The sequence below is a fragment of the Bos indicus x Bos taurus genome, chromosome 12 (genome assembly GCF_003369695.1).
Source record: "Bos indicus x Bos taurus breed Angus x Brahman F1 hybrid chromosome 12, Bos_hybrid_MaternalHap_v2.0, whole genome shotgun sequence".
Classification (NCBI taxonomy): domain Eukaryota; kingdom Metazoa; phylum Chordata; class Mammalia; order Artiodactyla; family Bovidae; genus Bos; species Bos indicus x Bos taurus.
Genome location: NC_040087.1, coordinates 54,210,352 through 54,231,496, shown reverse-complemented (window position 1 = coordinate 54,231,496; position 21,145 = coordinate 54,210,352).

Genomic DNA, 21,145 nt, shown 5'->3' with positions numbered 1-21,145 from the left:
CTTGCAGGCAGAGTCACGTTGTCGAGGATAAAAGAGACGCATTCCAGGAACACTTGAGGACAGGTCACCGTGTTTCCTCACACGTCTTGTTATCCACCCAGCCTAGAACAATGCTAGGACACTCCTAAAAGACTTATTCAAAAACCATTAGTGAGTTAAGAGATATCATTTTAGGTTGTTTTGTTTGTCCCCTTCTTGCTAATAAGAGATTTAAGAGTCCAACAAGGAGTCTTCAGCCACACTCATGTATCTCGCCGAGGAAAGGAGCCCCTAGAGCACTAGGTTACTGAAAGGATACAAGAAGATAATGAAATAATATAGGACTCTTCTAGGGTCATATTCACATCAGTAATTCCAAAGGGTTTAACAGTAAAGATTCGCTTTGTGTGCAGTAAGACGATCTCAATAACCGGTTAACCACACTTGACCTACCGTGTGTATCTCCCACCAGACACAAAGCATGTTTCTCTAGCAAGTAAAAGAATATGATGGGGCGGTGTTCTCTTTAACCCAAAGAGTTTCGATACACTGAAAACTATGATCCCACGTGATTTGGCTCAGTTGTCTTTTCTATTTTACTTCCCTCCTGAATCCCCAAAGGAGATTCCCTGCAATGAAAAAGGCTAGTGGGTGCGCCTCATCACCTAGTTAAAAACAGCAAAAATACAACAAGGAGAGACATTCATTGAGAGAGCAACTGAAAAATGTAAGCCTTCCCCGTTGTTTTATTCAAGGCATTGATCAGTTCTTGGTATTTCTGCCATCTTGACACATCTAGTGGTGGAAAGTATTAATAGGCTGATACAATAAGAGGCAACGATAATGTCATACTTAAATGTCTTTAACCTTTCTTTGTGCTTAGTTGCTCAGTCGCTGAGTCCTGTCCCACTTATTGTGATCCCAGGGACTTTTGCCCGCTGTGCTCCTGTCCATGGAATTTCCCAGGCAAGAATACTGGAGTGGGTAACTATTTCCTCCTCCAGGATATCTTCCCTACCCAGGGATTGAACCCAAGTTTCCCACATTGCAAGCGGATTCTTTACCATCTGAGCCACCGGGGAAGCCCAGGCTTTCTTCAGGTGTAACTTAATGCATTTTCGGTTTAAGATAATAAACATGACATTTCATTGTGTAGCTGTACAGGAACTCACTCTCACAATTTCACCTCAAATGATATTACCTTTCAACAATCAAGACAACCACCAGTGTCAGCAAAATGAAATTAGAGCCCTACATCGCTTATGATCTATACCATTCCTTTAGAACTTAATTTTATATGCAGCTGCACTTTCATTAATCATTTATATGTCCATTTGTCTTTCAAACAAGCTGCTGCACAGAACGGAGGCCATTTTTTACACCTAGCACACCCAGAACAGTAATGAGAACATAATGGTGAAAACCAGTGACCTGACCAAAAATAAACATCCTAAATCTTGTTAGAGTAACAGATCTTTCAGTTTTACTCTCCTCCCAAGTTTTGTGAATGGTTTGGTAATTTAGAGAGCAGGTGACAAAATTCAACAGGAAAGTGTCTTTTCAGTGAAGAGGAGGAAGAGAAAGAGGGGAAAGAAAAGGAGAAGAGCTGATATGTGTTGACCCCTTCCCAAGCCAAGAACTGCATGAGCTGTTATTTTGTCTTCACAGCATCTCCATGATGTAGGCACGATTGTCATCCAGGTTTAACAAATCAGGAAACTAAGGCACTGGGAGGTTCAGGAACTTTCCAAAGCCAATCGCTAACAAGTGGTGACAGACTCCAGAGCCCCCACTATGTTAAGCACCATGCTGCAATACATCCTTAAAATGAACCATCCAACCAGCGAACCAACTCCTTTCTCTTTCTGTCCACTGTTGCACTTCATTGTGAAATGGGCAGAAAGAGCTCAGAATGGCTCTCCAGAGGACAATGAGAATCTCTGATCTCACACAGATCAAGGAGGTGGTATTTCAGGAAGTCAGACTGGATCTTTGATGGATCACAAGCAGAAGAGTTGTCCCATAGGAGCAACTTTTGGGCGAAGGCATGGGGGTAATGATATTCTGATCATTTTAGAGGCCTTAAGCAACATCTGATATTTTTCATCTTTAATCTTTTGGTGGTGACAAGTCTAGTTACCTAAGGTGGTGGTCTACTACCATAAACCCAAGTGGAATTTTATAAATATTTATTTATTTGCTTTATTATTTATTTGGCTGCATTAGATCTTAGGTGTGGCATGTGGGATCTTCGCTGTGTCACCTGGGATTTTTCATTGCAGTGCTTGGTGTCAGTATCTGCAACGTACAGGCCCAGCTGCTCCGATTCATGTAGGATCCTACTTCCCTGACCAGGGATCAAGCCCAAGTCCCCAACATTGCAAAGTGGACTCTCAACCGATGAACCACCAGGGAAGTCCCTCATGTGGAATTTTAGAATTAGAGTACACCTCACTAAGACCTCTTCACCACCAAAGACAGTGCCAGCAAAAATTTAATTAGTAGTACTGGGGCAGATGTGGAGATAAGATGTCTGGATTCCCTGTCATGAAAGTGCCCTCTGCCTAGAGCCATCCAGCTGTTAGTTTTGTTGGGGTTTCCTTCAGCTTTTTACTCTGAAGTCCCGCTATTTTCAGGGTGGCACTCTGCTGTTGACTAAACAAGGCCAGGGCACAGGTCTAACTGTTTTGCCTGACACTGGAGCCCTTTTAGGGGCCGTCTGCTCCAGAGTTCCCTGCTGAACTAGCAGAGATTTTGTCAGCTCTGCAGTATGTTGTGACAGCTCTCCGCACCCCATCCTTTGTGCTTTCACAGATGTTAACTCTCTAATAAAGCTCCTGCACTCAAAATTTCATTACAGTATCTGCTTCCTTGAGAGCCCAACCTAGACAAGTACCAAGATGGTCAGTCGAAAGAAAAAACGCACAAAATGGCTGTAAGTTAAATTTTACCTGAGGAACTTTTGGAAGGCTGCAGTCCCGAAACAGCTTGTCAGATAGCTCTGAGGAGCTACTCGGAAGAGGGAAGGGAGGAGCCAGGATACCTATAAACTTTTTTTGCTGGGAAAAAAATACGTAGTCAAGCCTGAAAAGATTACTGCTAATCGCAAAGAACAGCTATCTCACATTAAAATTATCTTTAGTCTGCCTAACTGTGTATGGGAAGATGAAAGAGTCTGAGGTCCTTTGAAATTGTTCCTTAGATGTTCTTCTGAACTAAGGGCCAGTATACCCAAAGCAAAGAATGTTTTCTGATGTTTTCCATCCTTAATTCCCTTCAGGTCACACTCTAAGATATGTGATGCCTAATGGCTTGATCCTTATAGAACTGAAATGTTGTCAGCATTTTTTTTTTTATAAGATAGAAAATGATGGGTCATCCCTGGTGATCCAGCAGTAAAGAATCTGCCTGCCATTGTAGGTGACATGGGTTCAATCCCTGGTCTGGGAAGATCCCACATACAGCGGAGCAACCAAGCCCGCGAGCCACAGCTACTGAAGCATGCATACCCAGAGCCTGTGCTCTGCAACAAGAGAAGCCATCGCACTGAGAAGCCCACACACTGCAACTAGAGAGTAGTCCCCACTCACTGAAACTAGAGAAAGCCCGCACATAGCCACAAAGACCCAGCACAGCTGAAAATAAATGAAGAAAATAGATAATTTAAAAAAATTTAAGTAATTGAACGTTGTTATTATCAAAACTGTGCAACTGTCCTTTCACGTAACTGATATTTCATCTCCAGAATAACCCTAAGTACCCTCCATTGTGATCATTTTCTCATGGGGACGTAATGTATCTATAGTCTTCCTGTTAAGAATGACTTTGATTTTGTTCTTTAGGGTGATGCTGTCAGGCCAAGTCACAGGGCCCCTTTACCTGGACATACTTCCCACTGGGAATCCCTCTTATTCTTCCAGAAGCAGAGGAATTCCCTCCAGAAGTCAGCCCAGTTCTTATCCTCCTTGAAAGAAAGTGAAATTGTTAGCCACTCAGTCATGTCTGACTCTTGGCGACCCCATGGACTATAGCCCACCAGACTCCTCTGCCCATGAAATTCTCCAGGCAAGAATACTGAAGTGGGTAGCCATTCCCTTCTCCAAAGGATCTTCCCGACCCAGGGATTGAACCCAGACCTCCTGCATTGTAAGCAGATTCTTTACAGTCTGAGCCACCAGGGAAGCCCTCCACATCCTCCTCTTATCTCTAACAAGGTATGCAGGAATTTTGTTGAGATTCCCATCTGTTAAAGAGCAGTAGACATGCCATTGCTGGCAGATGACCATCTACAGAGGCCTAAATCAAGGCAGGAAAAACTCCAAATTTTACTTCTTCGGTGATTTTTAGTTTTTTTATATCACTTCCTCTACAACATACAACATAGTGGGTTGGAAAAAAAGTTCGTTCAGGTTTTTCCATATGATGTTACAGAAAAATCCAAATGAACTTTTTGGCCAACTCAGTAGAACTACTCCTCAGTAGCTATTGATGGTTAGTGTGACCACAGCGTTATCTAGAGAATTATCAAAAAGAGGTAAAATCACATTCTCTATCTGGAGTACACATCTTCAGATTTCTATGTCTCTAATAAAAATTCGTTAGCCATTATTTTCAGTACATGAATTCTTAAGTAGATTTTGGAAAACACAATCAACTGTTATCATTTAGTAAATAAAAATAAGCATACTTATTACTGCAGTTTTATCTCTGTCACCATGTATGTGGATCTTTTAAGCAGTTTGTAGGCATGAATCTCAATTTAGCTTCACATAGTGTTCCTTATTTAACTGTTTCTGAGATTCCTGTCATCTGTTCAGCTCTATAATTTTAGAGAGGAAATCTTGTAAAATGAGCAACTTGACGAATCAGGTATCTACTTCCTTTGCCTCTTTCTTCTCTTCCCAGTATGTTTGAAGAATATAAAACACAGCTAATGTTCTTTATCAGTCAGCTCAACCAAAGAGGTATAACCAATAGAAGATGTACATAAAGAGATTTATTGCAAGGAATTGTCTTACACTGTTTTGGGGGCTTGCTGCTGCTGCTGCTAAGTCACTTCAGTCGTGTCCGACTCTGTGCGATCCCATAGACGGCAGCCTACCAGGCTCCCCCGTCCCTGGGATTCTCCAGGCAAGAACACTGGAGTGGGTTGCCATTTCCTTCTCCAGTGCGTGAAAGTGAAAAGTGAAAGTGAAGTTGCTCAGTCGTGTCCGACCCTCAGTGACCCCATGGACTGCAGCCTTCCAGGCTCCTCCGTCCATGGGATTCTCCAGGCAAGAGTACTGGAGTGCTAGGCCAGTCCAAATCTGTCACACAGGCCACTGGAACTCTAGAAACTGCTGTCTACAAACAGAATTTCTTCTTCCTCTGAGAAGCCTCAATTCTGCTCTTAAAGCCTACCCAGATTATAGAAGATAATCCCCTTTACTTACAATCAACTTATTTTGAACTTTGAAAGTGAAAGTCACTCAGTCATGTCGCTCACTTTGCAAACCCATGGACTATACAGTCCGAGGAATTCTCAAGGCCAGAATACTAGAGTGGGCAGCCTATCCCTTCTCCAGCAGATCTGTCCAACCCAGGAACCAAAACGGGGTCTCCTGCATTACAGATGGGTTCTTTACCAACTGAGCTATCAGGGAAGCCCCTTTTGAACTTTAATCATATCTACAAGATAAGTTCATAGCATGCTTAGATTAGTATTCCATTGAATAGCTGGGACTATAGCATAAGCATAGCATTGTTTGACAAAGCAAACTATCACAAGTTTTTTAAACACTGCTGCTGCTGCTGCTGCTGCTAAGTCGCTTCAGTCGTGTCCGACTCTGTGTGACCCCATAGACGGCAGCCCACCAGGCTCCCCCGTCCCTGGGATTCTCCAGGCAAGAACACTGGAGTGGGTTGCCATTTCCTTCTCCAATGCATGAAGTGAAAAGTGAAAGGGAAGTCATTCAGTCGTGTCCGACTCTTTGCGACCCTAAGGACTGTAGCCCACCAGGCTCCTCCATCCATGGGATTTTCCAGGCAAGAGTACTGGAGTAGGTTGCCAACACTACAAAAAGAAATTGTCTCTGTATAATCAAGGATAAAGGGAAGAGGGAAAACAGAAGAGAGAAAGGAAGTACCAGAGAATTAGCTTACAGATTTAAAATAAATTTTCATAATAAATATTTCCTCTCAGCTTTATTTTATACATGTACTGTTGGATATAGAGGAACCAACAGGCAACAATCAGAAAACATTTGAATTTTGATAAGATACATTTCAGATAACAATATTTTTTATTAAAATTTTTATTTTTTCTTTGTTAGGTCATGAGCAACAAATCTAAGCAAATCAGCAGCCATTTTGCCTTCAGGATTACATATTTTTTAAGTTGGGCTAAGTCATAAGTTATTGGGGCTTCTCTGGTAGCTCAGGCAGTGAAGAATCCACCTGCAATGCAGGAGACCTGGTTCCATCCCTGGGTCAGGAAGATCCCCTGGAGATGGGAATAGCTACCCACTCTAGTATTCTTGCCTGGAGAATCCCTTGGACAGAGGAGACTGGTGGGCTACCAATCCCAACCCCAGTTGGTGGGCTACCAATCCTAGTGGGGTCGCAAAGAGTTGGACATGACTGACCGACTAAGCACGCAAGTTATAAGTTATTAAAATGGTCTTTGCTTTACCTTGAATATTGAAGACTATTCTTTAACCACACTAAAGCATGACTTTTTGTGTTGTTCTTTTTTTCTCTGAAAGCCTGATAATCACTTTCGTCACAGAAGAGCAGGGCTGGCACTAATATTGCCTATTCAGTTTTCCCTTGACTTACATTTGATTATCGTGTAAGAAAAGAAGATAAACACTATTTGTATGTGGGGGGGAGGTGGGGTGTAAAAAATACAAGAAAAAAAAGTGTCTTCTACATATCAAAGTGTTCTTAACATTTTTTTTAAATTTTATTTTATTTTTAAACTTTACATAATTGTATTAGTTTTGCCAAATATCAAAATGAATCCATCACAGGTATACATGTGCTCCCCATCCTGAACCCTCCTCCCTCCTCCCTCCCCATACCATCCCTTTGGGTCATCCCATTTTAAACATCATTTTCTTCATGGGAGGCACCAGGCTTCGTTTGTTAAGTAGCCTGCAGTCAGTATGCTGCTTCACTGTGAACAACATAATACAACATTAACAATAAGGTCGCCATATAACAAAGTTGTCTCATTTCAGTACTGAGGATAAAGGGCACGGATTAAAAAAAAAAAATCTGAAGGGACAAAATGATGTCAGTAATTAGAGTAACTTATCACACAGAACTAGGGAAAAATTCATACCCATTACCCAGCCTTAAGATTCAAACTGGGGAGGGACGTCCTTGGTGGTCCAGTGGCTGAGATTCCGAGTGTCCTATGCAGGGGGCCCAGATTCAATCCCTGGTCAGGAAACAGATCCCACGTGCTGCAACTAAGAACTGGTGCAGCCAAATAAGTAAATTTAAAAAAAAAAAAGATTCAAATAGGGGGAAAAAACCTAAGGGCTTAACAGAGCCAATGTAAGCCCAGATAATGGGGGAAAAAAAAGAGATGGTGGTGGAATTCCCTTTATATCTGGAAGTTTTATTCTAGAATAAGTAAAATACTTATAATGTATCCCAGTTTACCTGTCAATAATAAAGTTTCCATGAAATATATATAAATTATGCTTATAGAGAATGATCATTGAGAAATCTGATGTTATTTCCCCAATAAGCACGAAGACATCAAGTTCAAATCCTCTTCTTTATCCAGTGTCTTAGTCTTTTGGGGATGCTATGACAGATTACCACAGATTGGATGGTTTATGAACAATGGATATTTATTTCTCAAAGTTTGGGGGGTTGGAAGTCCAAAATCAGAGTGCGGCATGGTCTGGTTTTCACCAGAGTCGCTTTATAGGTTTCAGAGTATGGAATTCTCATTGTTCCCACAGGGCAGAAGGGCCAGTGAGGGATCTCTCTAGGGACTCTTTTATAGCTACTTAAGTCCCATTCATGAGAGCCCCATCTCTGGACTTAATCACATCCTGAAGACCCACTTCTTAATGCCATCAACCTGGGCTTTAGAGTTTCAACAGCTGAATCTAGGGGAACACAAACATTCACACCATACCATCCAGATATTGACCTTTTAAAAGAAAAGCACCAGTGTTACAAAAACACACACACAGATACACATAGAGTAGAAAATTGAATGTAATTTATTCTTGGTTTGAATGAGGCAGATGATTTGGTTCACTACAGGCCCTTGAAATGTCCTTAGAATCCACCTGTTTGGAAAAAAGAGGAATGTTTGTTTTCATGGAGCTATAAAAACTCTAGCACTTGAAGGGACTTTCCAGATCACCCACCCAGACACCTTGGTTTTGAAAATATGGAAACTGAGGCTCAGAGAGGTAAGGCAACCTTAAAGGGCTATCTGCAAAGCTACCACCCAACTTTCAGCTTGGTTCTAATGTGGTAACTCATAAAACAATCCAAAATACTCCGCTGACTGTTCCCATCGCATCCAGCCAGAAATAACCCTCCAAAACAGTACAAATCAGAATAAACATTTAGAACTCTGACATGTCAAGAACTCGACACATCAAAATTTCTTTGGAAGAAGTGTTGGTCAAATGTTTTGCCACAAAAGGATTAATTCTGAGATAGTTGCTAATCCTCTTAGGGGTTGCTGCTTTGGAACAAGTAAAACATCTTTTTAAAATAAAATGAATAGGTCCTTCAAAAATATAGTCTTTGAAAACAGAATAGGTACCTAACATTACTTGTATGTGTATAAGCTTAAACATCAAAAAATCCCAACCCCATACATACTTATATATCTGTTCATGTAAGGTTGAAGATGACCTAACCATATAAAGTTAGCCCAGTTCCAACACCGACCCTGGGACTTGACCTTGATTCCTGAAACAATATAACTACACATACATGCAATAGCCCCTAGCTACATGCAACCAGGGATTCCCAGGTGGCTCACTGGTAAAGAATTCACCTGCCAATATACAAAATGGAGGAGACTTGGATTCGATCCCTGGATCAGGAAGATCCCCTGGAGGAGGAAATGGCAACCCACTCCAATATTCTTTCTTGGAAAATCCTATGGACAGAGAAACCTGGCAGGCTACAGTCCATGGGGCATCAAAGAGATGGACAGGACTTAGCAACTGAGAATGCACCCACATGTGACAGTTTAAATTCAAATTAATAATATTAAAATTTTACTTCCTCATTGCCACTAGCCACAGGTGTTTAGTGGCTACCATATTGGGCAGTGCTGATAAAAACATTTGCATCTTCACTGAAGTTTCCATTGGACACCATTGCTCAAAAACTCTCTTACTATTCACCTTAAATTAATCTCCTTCATTTACTTCCTGAATGAGCCACACAATTTTCTAATGGCTTATGTCCCAACTATGCCATATCTTAGCAGTGAGGCTGCTGAGTAGGTCACTTAACCTGCTGAGCTTGTTTGTTCATCTTTAAAATCAGAACACTAAAAATTCCTTCCCTGTCTGTCTCACAGATTGTTTTGATGTTCACAGGAAATGTAACCATACAAATAAAGCAGGTTGTTGTTTCTGAAGGCCCTTTTCCCTTCTTGCATTTTCTAGTGACTGCCAGAAAAAAAGTGATGTTTAACACTTTTTACACCTAACATGTGGAACAAATATTACAACATACGGGGATTTCCTTGGTGATCCAGTGGCTAAGACTCCACACTCCCAATGCAGGGGAGCACAGTTCCATTCCTGGCCAGGAAACTAGATCACACATGCTACAACTAAGACACAGCATAGACAAATAAATAGCATAAATAAATATTTTTTAAAATATCACAAGGTAGGGAAGATGAAGACTAAAAACACAGAAGCTGGTTAGGCCTCCCAACTTGGTCACATCTTATTTTTCTAGCCCAAGTGACTGGACTTATGCTCTACACAAGTCATTATACAATAATAACTCCTGCTTTCAAATTGTGGTGCTGGAGAAGACTCATGATAGTCCCTTGGACTGCAAGGAGCTCAAATCAGTCAATCCTAAAGGAAATCAACATCAACCCTGAATATTTATTGGAAGGACTGATGTTGAAGCTGAAGCTCCAATATTTTGACCACCTGATGGCCAAAGTATTGGACAAAGAGCCTACCCATTAGAAAAGACCCTAATACTGGGAAAGATAGAAGGCAAGAGGAGAAGAGGGCAACAGACGATGAGATGGTTGGATGGCATCACCGACTCAATGAACATGAAGCATTTGAGCAAACTCTGGGAGATGGTAATGGTCAGGGAAGCCTGACGTGCTGCACTCCATGGGGATGTAAAGAAGGGGACCCAACTTAATGACTGAACAGCAACCACAAACAGCATGTGTAACCGTAGAAAATGTGTCAGTTGTTGTTGTCCAGGAGTAAAACTATTCCGTAGTATATTGTCAGACTTTATAATTGTGGTAATAACGGATAACACTGTTGAAATTAGCTGCCAGTTTTACTAAGTGCTTTTACTTAGGGCTTTCCTGGTATTCAGGTGGTAAAGAATCTGCCTTCAGTGTAGGAGACCTGGGTTTAATCCCTGGGTGGGGAAGAACCCTGGAGAAGGGAATGGCAACCCACTTCAGTATTCTTGCCTAGAGAATTCCATGGACAGAGGAGCCTGGCGGGCTATAGTCCATGGGGTCGCACAGGACTGAGCGACATATTTCACACCAAACACATGCAGTTATTACATGTTGTTATTATAATTTTACATATCAGGAAACAGATATAGAATCTTAAGGAATTTACCACAGGTCACAGATCAAGTGAGGGAAAGGGGATTTGCTGAGTTTTCTAACTTTAAACAATTTTTTTTAACTGAAACAAACATACATACACAAAAGCATGAGATTCCTAAGTGAATAGCACAAAGATTTTTCAAACTGAGCCTCTGCGAACAGCAACCGTATTAAGAACTAGGATATTTCCAGAATCCCAGGAAACCCTGTGGCCCACTCCCAGTCTCTACTCCCATACAAATATTAACCATAATCCTGACTTTTAATATTTGTATACAAACTTTTGACTTTATCTGCATGGAATTGTATCTTTTGTTCCCTGCAAGTCTGATTGTCTTGATTAACTTTATGTTTGTAAAATTTATTCATACTGTTTTTTTTGTTTGTTTGTTTTGGGGTTTTGTTTTTGCTGTAACACACAGCTTGTGGGATCTTATTTCCCCAACCAGAGATCAAACTCATGCCCCCTGCATTGGAAGCACAAAGTCTTAACCACTAAACCACCAGGGAAGTCCTGATTTATTCATATTGTTGGAGTAGTTGTAGTTAGTTCAATTTGTTGTTGTACAGTATTCCATTGTGTGAATATACCATACATTATTTAACTGTTTACTGAGTAAATTGGCATTCAGTTTGTTTCTAGTTTGGGACTTGTATTAGTTTCCTAGTGCTGTGGTAATAGAGAACCACAAATTGAGAGGCTAAAGCAACAAAAATTTATTTTGTCACAATTTTGGAGGCTAGAAATCACAGATGAAATGTCAGCAGGATTGTTTCTTTGGGAGGATGTGAAGAAGAATCTATCCCATACTTCTCCCCTAGCTTCTAGTGGCTCACTGGCTCCTCTGTCCATGGAATTTTCCAGATAAGAAACTGGAGTGGGTTGCCATTTCGTCCTCCAGGGATCGTCCCAACCCAGGGATTGAACCTGCATCTCTTATGTCTCCAGCATTGGCAGGCAGGTTCTTTACCACCACACCACCTGGGAAGCCCGTCTTCTCTTATGCTTGTGTTTAAAATGCCGAAGGATAGGGTGGGGAAATCATACTCCAAATTAGAGTCAAGAGTGACTTCCCTGAGGGTCCAGTGGCTAAGACTCAGCACTCCCAATCTGGGGGTGGGGGCTGGGTTTGATCCCTGATCAGGGAACTAGATCCCACATGCCACAGCTAAGTGTTTGCATGCCTCAACTAAAGATCCCAAAAGATTCCACGTGCTGCAACTAAGACACAGCCAAATAAATAAATAAATAAATAATAAAATCGGGTTAGGAGGAATACATTGGTACAGAACTATCCATCGGCATCTCATCTATTTAAATATATTTTTAAATCTGACCTTTAGTTTCAGAGAGTGAGAGTGTACATGCTTGTCCATGTGAGTATGAGACTGTCCATCTTAGTGTCTATTCCTTTCAACATTACCTTCAAAAGGCTTAGCCGTTTGGCCTGCTCACCTCTCTTTTTCACACCTTTCCATGAGACTGACTTCTCCTGCCTTCAGGCCCTACCTGCAGAGGATACGATGTGTCTACTTTTAGTAACCAATATGGGACCTTGCACAAAGTAGGCCCTGATTATTGATTTATTGTCTATAAGTGATTGAAGCCTCCGTTTCAAGGCTAGGGTCAGAAGGTAAAAAATCTGCCTGCATTGCAGGAGACCTGAATTCGATCCCTGGGTTGGGAAGATCCCTTGGAGGAGGAAATGGCAACGCACTCCAGTATTCTTGCCTGGAGAATCCCATGGACAGAGGAGCCTGGTGGGCTACAGTCCATAGGGTCAGAAAGAGTCAGACACCACTGAGCGATTAATACTTTCTTCTTTCAATAGACGCATAGCATCCATTCTTAGGATGCTGTCTTTTTTTTTAATATAAATTTATTTATTTTAATTGGGGGTTAATTACTTTACAATATTGTATTGGTTTTGCCATACATCAACATGAATCCACCATGGTTATACACGTGTTCCCCATCCCGAACCCCCCTCCCTCCTCCCGCCCTGTACCATCCCTCTGGGTCATCCTAGTGCACCAGCCCCAAGCAACCAGTATCCTGCATCGAACTTGGACTGTTGATTGGTTTCATATATGATATTATACATGTTTCAATGCTATTCTCCCAAATCATCCCACCCTCTCCCTCTCCCACAGAGTCCAAAAGACTGTTCTATACATCTGTGTCTCTGTTGCTATCTCACATACAGGGTTATCGTTACCATCTTTCTAAATTCCATATGTATGTGTTAGTATACTGTATTGGTGTTTTTCTTTCTGGCTTACTTCACTCTGTATAATAGGCTCCAGTTTCATCCACCTCATTAGAACTGATTCAAATGAATTCTTTTAATGGCTGAGTAATACTCCATTGTGTATATGTACCACAGCTTTCTTATCCATTCATCTGCTGATGGACATCTAGGTTGCTTTCATGTCCTGGCTATTATAAAGAGTGCTGCGATGAACATTGGGGTACATGTGTCTCTTTCAATTCTGGTTTCCTCAGTGTGTATGACCAGCAGTGGGATTGCTGGATCATAAGGCAGTTCTATTTCCAGTTTTCTAAGGAATCTCCACACTGTTCTCCATAGTGGCTGTACTAGTTTGCATTCCCACCAACAGTGTAAAAGTGTTCCCTTTTCTCCACACCCTCTCCAGCATTTATTGCTTGTAGACTTTTGGATAGCAGCCATTCTGACTGGCGTGAAATGATACCTCATTGTGGTTTTGATTTGCATTTCTCTGATAATGAGTGATGCTGAGCATCTTTTCATGTGTTTGTTAGCCATCTGTATGTCTTCTTTGGAGAAATGTCTATTTAGTTCTTTGGCTTATTTTTTGATTGGGTCGTTTATTTTTCTGGAATTGAGCTGTAGGAGTTGCTTGTATATTTTTGAGATTAGTTGTTTGTCAGTTGCTTCATTTGCTATTATTTTCTCCCATTCTGAAGGCTGTCTTTTCACCTTGCTTATAGTTTCTTTTGTTGCGCAGAAGCTTTTAAGTTTAATTCGGTCCCATTTGTTTATTTTTGCTTTTATTTCCAATATTCTAAGAGGTGGGTCATAGAGGATCCTGCTGTGATTTCTGTCAGAGAGTGTTTGCCTATGTTCTCCTCTAGGAGTTTTATAGTTTCTGGTCTTACGTTTAGATCTTTAATCCATTTTGAGTTTATTTTTGTGTATGGTGTTAGAAAGTGTTCTAGTTTCATTCTTTTACAAGTTGTTGACCAGTTTTCCCAGCACCACTTGTTGAAGAGATTTGTCTTTTTTCCATTGTATATCCTTGCCTCCTTTGTCAAAGATAAGGTGTCCATAGGTGCATGGATTTATCTCTGGGCTTTCTATTTTGTTCCATTGATCTATATTTCTGTCTTTGTGCCAGTACCATACTGTCTTGATGACTGTGGCTTTGTAGTAGAGCCTGAAGTCAGGCAGGTTGATTCCTCCGTTCCATTCTTTCTCAAGATTGCTTTGGCTATTCGAGGTTTTTTGTATTTCCATACAAATTGTGAAATTATTTGTTCTAGCTCTGTGAAAAATACCGTTGGTAGCTTGATAGGGATTGCATTGAATCTATAGATTGCTTTGGGTAGTATACTCATTTTCACTATATTGATTCTTCCGATCCATAAACATGGTATATTTCTCCATCTATAATATCAACATAGAAATACTCCAAAAGGAAAACAAAATATCATACTTTGTAAATGAGATTTAGGAAATACCTAACAGTTCTCTATGAAATTTTCCCTGGTTTATCCTAAATGTAAATAGAACTAGGTCTGGCCACTTAAAGGACATCTCACTAATGATCTCCTTCCCACTTCTGTTTATTTTTATAGATTAGAGTCTCTTACGATCCTCAATCTTGACTTGGTTGTATAATGGGCTAAAGTGAAAGTGAAGTCGCTCAGTCTGGTTGTATAATGGGCTAAACTGAAAGTGAAGTCACTCAGTCATATCCGACTCTTTGCGACCCCATGGACTATGGCCTGTGCCAGGCTCCTCCATCCATGGGATTTTCCAGGCAAGAGTACTGGAGTGGGTTGCCATTTCCTCCTCCAGGGGATCTTCCCAACTCACGGATTGAACCTGGGTCTCCTGCACTGCAGGCAGATGCTTTACCCTCTGAGACACCAGGGAAGCTCATAATAGGCTAGAACTCTACTAAAGAGTCTTCATGAGTTGCTTCTTATTGTGTAATAATGTAAAATTTACCATTTGATTATTTTAAGTGAGGCTTTCCAGGTGGCACTAGTGGTAAAGAACCCACCTGCCAATGCAGGAGATAATAAGAGACATGTGTTTGATCCATGGGTTGGGAAAATCCTCTGGAGGAGGGCATGGCAACCCATTCCAGTATTCTTACCTGGAGAGTCCCATGGACAGAGGAGGCTGGTGAGCTACAGTCCATGGGGTCGCAAAGAGTCGGACACCACTGAAGCAACTAAATACAGCACATTGTTACCTGAGCAGTTCAGTGGCATTAATACAATCATACTTTGTTATGCCATCATCACCACCATCCGTTTCCAGAACTTCTTTATAATCCCAGGTGGAAACTGTACCCATTAAACCCTAATGTCCCTTTCCCTTCCCCCCAGCCCCTAGCCACCATCATTCTACTTGCTGTCTATATTCGACTATTTTGAGTACCTCAAACAAGTGGACCATACAATATTTGTCCTCTTGTGTCTGGCTTATTACACTTAGCATTATTTCCTCAGGCACATCCATGTTGTAATATATGTCAGAATTTCATTCCTTTTTTAAGACTGATTAATGATTCATTGGAGAAGGCAATGGCACCCCACTCCAGTACTCTTGCCTGGAAAATCCCATGGACAGAGGAGCCTGGTAGGCTGCAGACCATGGGGTCGTGAAGAGTCAGACACGACTGAGCGACTTCCTTTCATTTTTCCCTTTCATGCATTGGAGAAGGAAATGGCAACCCACTCCAGTGTTCTTGCCTGGAGAATCCCAGGGACGGGGGAGCCTGGTGGGCCATCTATGGGGTCACACAGAGTCGGACACGACTGAAGCGACTTAGCAGCAATGATTAATTATATGTGTATACCGGGCTTCCATGGTAGCTCAGCTGGTAAAGAATCTGCCTGCAATGCAGGAGACCCTGGTTTGATTCCTGGGTCAGGAAGATTCCCTGGGGAAGAGATATGCTGCTCACTCCAGTATTCCTGGGCTTCCCTGGTGGCTCAGATGGTAAAGAATCTACCTGCAATGTGGGAGACCTGGGTTTGATCCCTGGGTTGGGAAGAGGAAGGTATGGCAACCCAGTCCAGTATTCTTGCCTGGAGAATCCCCATGGGCAGAGGAGCCTGGCGAGTTGCAGTCCATGGGGTCAGCAAGACTGAGGTACTAAGCACAGCACACATATGTATATACCACACTTAGTTTATCCATTCATCCATCAGTGGATGTTTGGGTTGTTTTCTCCTGGGCTCTTTTATTTAATCTTCAGAATTAATACCCATGGTGGAACTGAATATCAAAGTTGGCTCTGTCACTTATACAGAAACTGACTTGGCCACATTGAATTTCCCTTTTGCATATCAATTTTCTCATTTGTAAAATGGAAATGAAATTACTCATCTCACTGGACTAGAGTGCCTTCCAGATAGTCAGTGTTCAATAAATGACAGCTAGAAACATAATGATTCATGTTGCTAGTCAGAAATTAAAAAGTCTGTTTCATAAATTTCAGAAGTCCTGACTAATGTGTGCAATGTAGTCCCCCTTTATGAAAAAGTCATCTTAGGTCATGTACATATGGCATATCCAAAAGGTATTTTTGGCTTCTAAAATACTCAAATCAATAATGGAAGACAAATAATTTGTGAAACATGTACTTTTTATTCTACCCACTATCTATTTGCCAGCCTCAGAGAGGTTAAAATGTCAATTCAAAGGGTTCCATTTTAAGGACTACCAAAGACTTGTCTTGGAGAAGGAAATGGCAACCCACTCCAGTGTTCTCGCCTGGAGAATCCCAGGGATGGGGTAGCCTGGTGGGCTGCCGTCTCTGGGGTCACACAGAGTCGGACACGACTGAAGTGACTTAGCAGAAAGACTTGTCTCTTTAGGTAAAAAAAATGTTTCATTTTGTTTAGCAGACAAATAAGTAAAGTGATATCTTTAAGGAATGTGGACCTAATAACTTATTAGAAATAAAAGTATCTTCAGAGTCAACTAAAACTAATTCTCAGAGTGAGCATCTGGGAAAATAAATAGCTAAAATTTTCAAGAGAATTTTTAATAAGCTTTCCTAAAAATCTCAATTTAGATTTCCTCTAAAACCAAATATTAATATTGACCATAAAGAAGTTTTAAATATGCTTTATGATTTTAGTAACTAAAGTTTTTTCATAAACATTTTTCTTATTATGGAAAATTTGAACATACAAAAAAGACAAAATATGTATTTCTGATCTTTTCCCTAAGTATAGTTTTTTAGAGGGGCAAGGAGGAATAAACGTAGTGAGTGATTCTCTGTATCCAATTTTATATCCTTTTTTACTTAACCTTGTAATACAATACCTTACATAGGATTTTTCCTAAGTGATGAGAAACTATGAACACATTTTTTTCTTTGAACATTTTTTCTTCAAACTATGAACACATTAGTTAGTGAACACACTAATTAATCATTCATTCTTAATCCTTTTCTGCTGCTACTGCTGCTGCTGCTGCTAAGTCGCTTCAGTTGTGTCTGACTCTGTGCTACCCCGTAGACAGCAGCCCACCAGGCTCCGCTGTCCCTGGGATTCTCCAGGCAAGAACACTGGAGTGGGTTACCATTTCCTTCTCCAATGCATGAAAATGAAAAGTGAAAGTGAAGTCGCTCAGTTGTGTCTGACTCTTAGCCAAATTATTTCAAAAGAGGAAGTATAGCAAAGCAATTAAGAATATGAACTTAAGCCAAATTTCTGGGTTCAAATCCTCAACCCCAGAAGTTGTTAGCATAAGCTTGAGTAGGTTACTTCTCTATTTCAGTTTCTTCACTGAAAAATGGAAATATTAACAGAGTACCTACTGCAGATGGTGACTGCAGCCATGAAATTAAAAGACGCTTGTTCCTTGGAAGGAAAGTTATGACCAACCTAGATAGCATATTGAAAAGCAGAGACATTACTTTGCCAACAAAGGTCCATCTAGTCAAGGCTATGGTTTTTCCTGTGGTCATGTATGGATGTGAGAGTTGGACTGTGAAGAAGGCTGAGTGATGAAGACCTGATGCTTTTGAACTGTGGTGTTGGAGAAGACTCTTGAGAGTCCCTTGGACTGCAAGGAGATCCAACCAGTCCATTCTGAAGGAGATCAGCCCTGGGTGTTCTTTGGAAGGAATGATGCTAAAGCTGAAACTCCAGTACTTTGGCCACCTCATGCGAAGAGTTGACTCATTGGAAAAGACTCTGATGCTGGGAGGGATTGGGGGCAGGAGGAGAATGGGAAAACAGAGGATGAGATGGCTGGATGGCATCACTGACTTGATGGATGTGAGTCTGAGTGAACTCCAGGAGTTGGTGATGGACAGGGAGGCCTGGCGTGCTGCGATTCATGGGGTCGCAAAGAGTCGGACACGACTGAGTGACTGAACTGAACTGAACTGAACCTGTTAAGGTTGGTATAAGGATTAAATTTGTTAATCTTTAATACATTGAATACATATAAAATACCTAAATAGTGTCTCACATATGCTAAGCATTCTATAAATATTACTTTTTAGCTATTAAAAATCTTTGATATCATATACTAAAAACTGAAATTGTAAAGCAAGATAAATGTAATTGACTAACTAAATTTAAAATCTTGTAACATTATTTGTAGATAATATTTATAATGCTTTCTAAGCTTAAATTTTAATATCATCTATAAAGCAGTATTATTAGACTTCTAATCACCAATTTTAAATTTATGGACTAAATTTGTAACTATTTTTTACTTGTCAAAGGGATATATATCTTCACTGAAAAATATGAGTTGTCAGATCTTCTAATGAAAAGCACTTAAAAGTACAAGTGAAAATCAATAGAATTTAAATTTTAATTCTACAGTTTCACTAGCCACTTGGTCACATGAGCCAGCTCAATAGCCATATGTATAGTGGCTACTATATTGGAAAGCACTGATATAGAACATTTCCATCATTGCAGAAAGTTCAATTGGACAGAGCTGTGGTACATCTTTCAGCAAAAGTAGACTTTGCATTATGGGTCTATTTAGGAGTAATGTGCTTTTGCCCCAATTTTATTCAACTAATGAAGCAAGTTTTAGTAATTAAAATGTTTTCTAATATTATACAAACTTAATATCATTTGAGAACACCATCAGTCATCTATGCTAAGATTAAGTGCAAGAAAAGCAATATGTGACTGTGATATACATGTTTTATTTAACTTTACTTTCTGCATTAAGTGAAAAGCTACTCTCACCATACTACCATACATCTTTTAATATACTTAACTTACAGGATTAAACACAGCTTAAAAAAACGTTTTATAAAGAGAAATTATAATTTCCTCAGAATTAAAGACACTAATACAGCAAACCTCCCTGAATCTATCACTGAGCTTCAATAATTATCAGTTAATGACCTATCTTTTTTCATCTGTAACCTACCGGCTCTCACCCTCCACCTTCCACTGGATGATTTTAGAGCACATTTCAGACGTTATTTCATTTTCCTCTGTAAACATTCTTTTTAATTTGAAAATATTTATTTAATTTCTTGGCTGCACTGGATCTTAGCTGTGACATGAGGGGTCTTTCGGTTGTGGTGTGCAGGACCCAGTCTCCCTACCAGTGATCAAACCTGGGGCCCCTGCGTCAGGAGCTTGGAGTCCCAATCACTGGACCACCAGGGAAGTCCCTCTGTAAACATTTTAATATATATCTTTAAAACATAAGAAACATTGACAGACTTTATTTTCTTGGGCTCCAAAATCACTGCAGATGGTGACTGCAGTCACAAAATTGAAAGACACTTGCTCCTTGGAAGAAAAGCTATGACCAACCTAGATAGCATATTAAAAATCAGAGACATTACTTTGCCAACAAAAGTCCATTCAGTCAAAGCTGTGGTTTTTCCAGTAATCATGTATGGAAGTGAGAGTTGGACCATAAAGAAGGCTAAGCACCGGAGAATTGATGCTTCTGAACTGTGGTGTTGGAGAAGACTCTTAAGAATCCCATGGACTGCAAGGAGATTAAACCAGTCAATCCTAAAGGAAATCAGTCCTGAATATTCACTGGAAGGACTGATGCTGAAGCCGAAGCTTTGGCCAATAGTTTGGCCACCTGATGCACCTCAATGGAAAAGACCCTGATGCTAGGAAAGACTGAAGGCAGGAGGAGAAGGGGACGACAGAGGATGAGATGGTTGGTTGGCATCACCAACTCAGTAGACACGAGTTTGACCAAGCTCAGGGAGATGGTAAAGGACAGGGAAGCCTGGCATGCTGCAGTCCATGGGTTGCAAAGAGTTGGACACGACTGAGCAACTGAACAACAGAAAAAGATAAGATGCTGGAGGAGGAAGTGGCAACCCACACCAGTATTCTTGCCTAAGAAATCCCATGAACAGAGGAGCCTGGCAGGGCAACAGTCCATGGAGTCATAAAATGTTGGACATGACTGAGCAGCTAAAGCAACAAACAAAAGGTAAGAACTCTTTCTGTTTATTTGTAATATTTCATTTTGTCTTTAATTTTTTATTTTATTGATATAATTGACCTCAAGCACTGTATGAGTTTAAGGTATACAGCTAAAGGGCTTGGCTTACATATATGTGAAATGATTACCACATAAGTAAGAACTCTTTTTTAAACATAATCACAATATCCATTTACAGAGCTAAAAACAAAGAAGCCTAGCAGTAATTTTTAACATAATTAAATATAGTCATTAAACAAAAATAAACAAAAAAGGGCCAGTCACTGTTTCTGACTTTAAAAGCAAATTTCAAGGTTAGGAAGCCCATGTGATGTTGTCATCAGTTCAAGGTCACTGATCATTTGGTGTCAGAGAGACTATGGATCAATATTCAGGAAATGAGAGCAGTATGTTTTATCTTTTATTTGCAACAACAACAGCTTTGTAAACAAACTCAAAAATGACCAATAAAAACAAAAGTACTTTAGGCTATCCAATTATTCAAAATAGGCCAAATAATCCTAACAATAAAAACAAGTTACTCCCTTACACCAGTTAGGATAGCTACTGTAAAAAAAAAAAAAAAAAGGAGATCAAACCAGTCAGACTGCAAGGTGATCAAACCAGTCAATCCTAAAGGAAACCAGTCCTGAATATTCATTGGAAGGACTGATGCTGAAAACTCCAATACTTT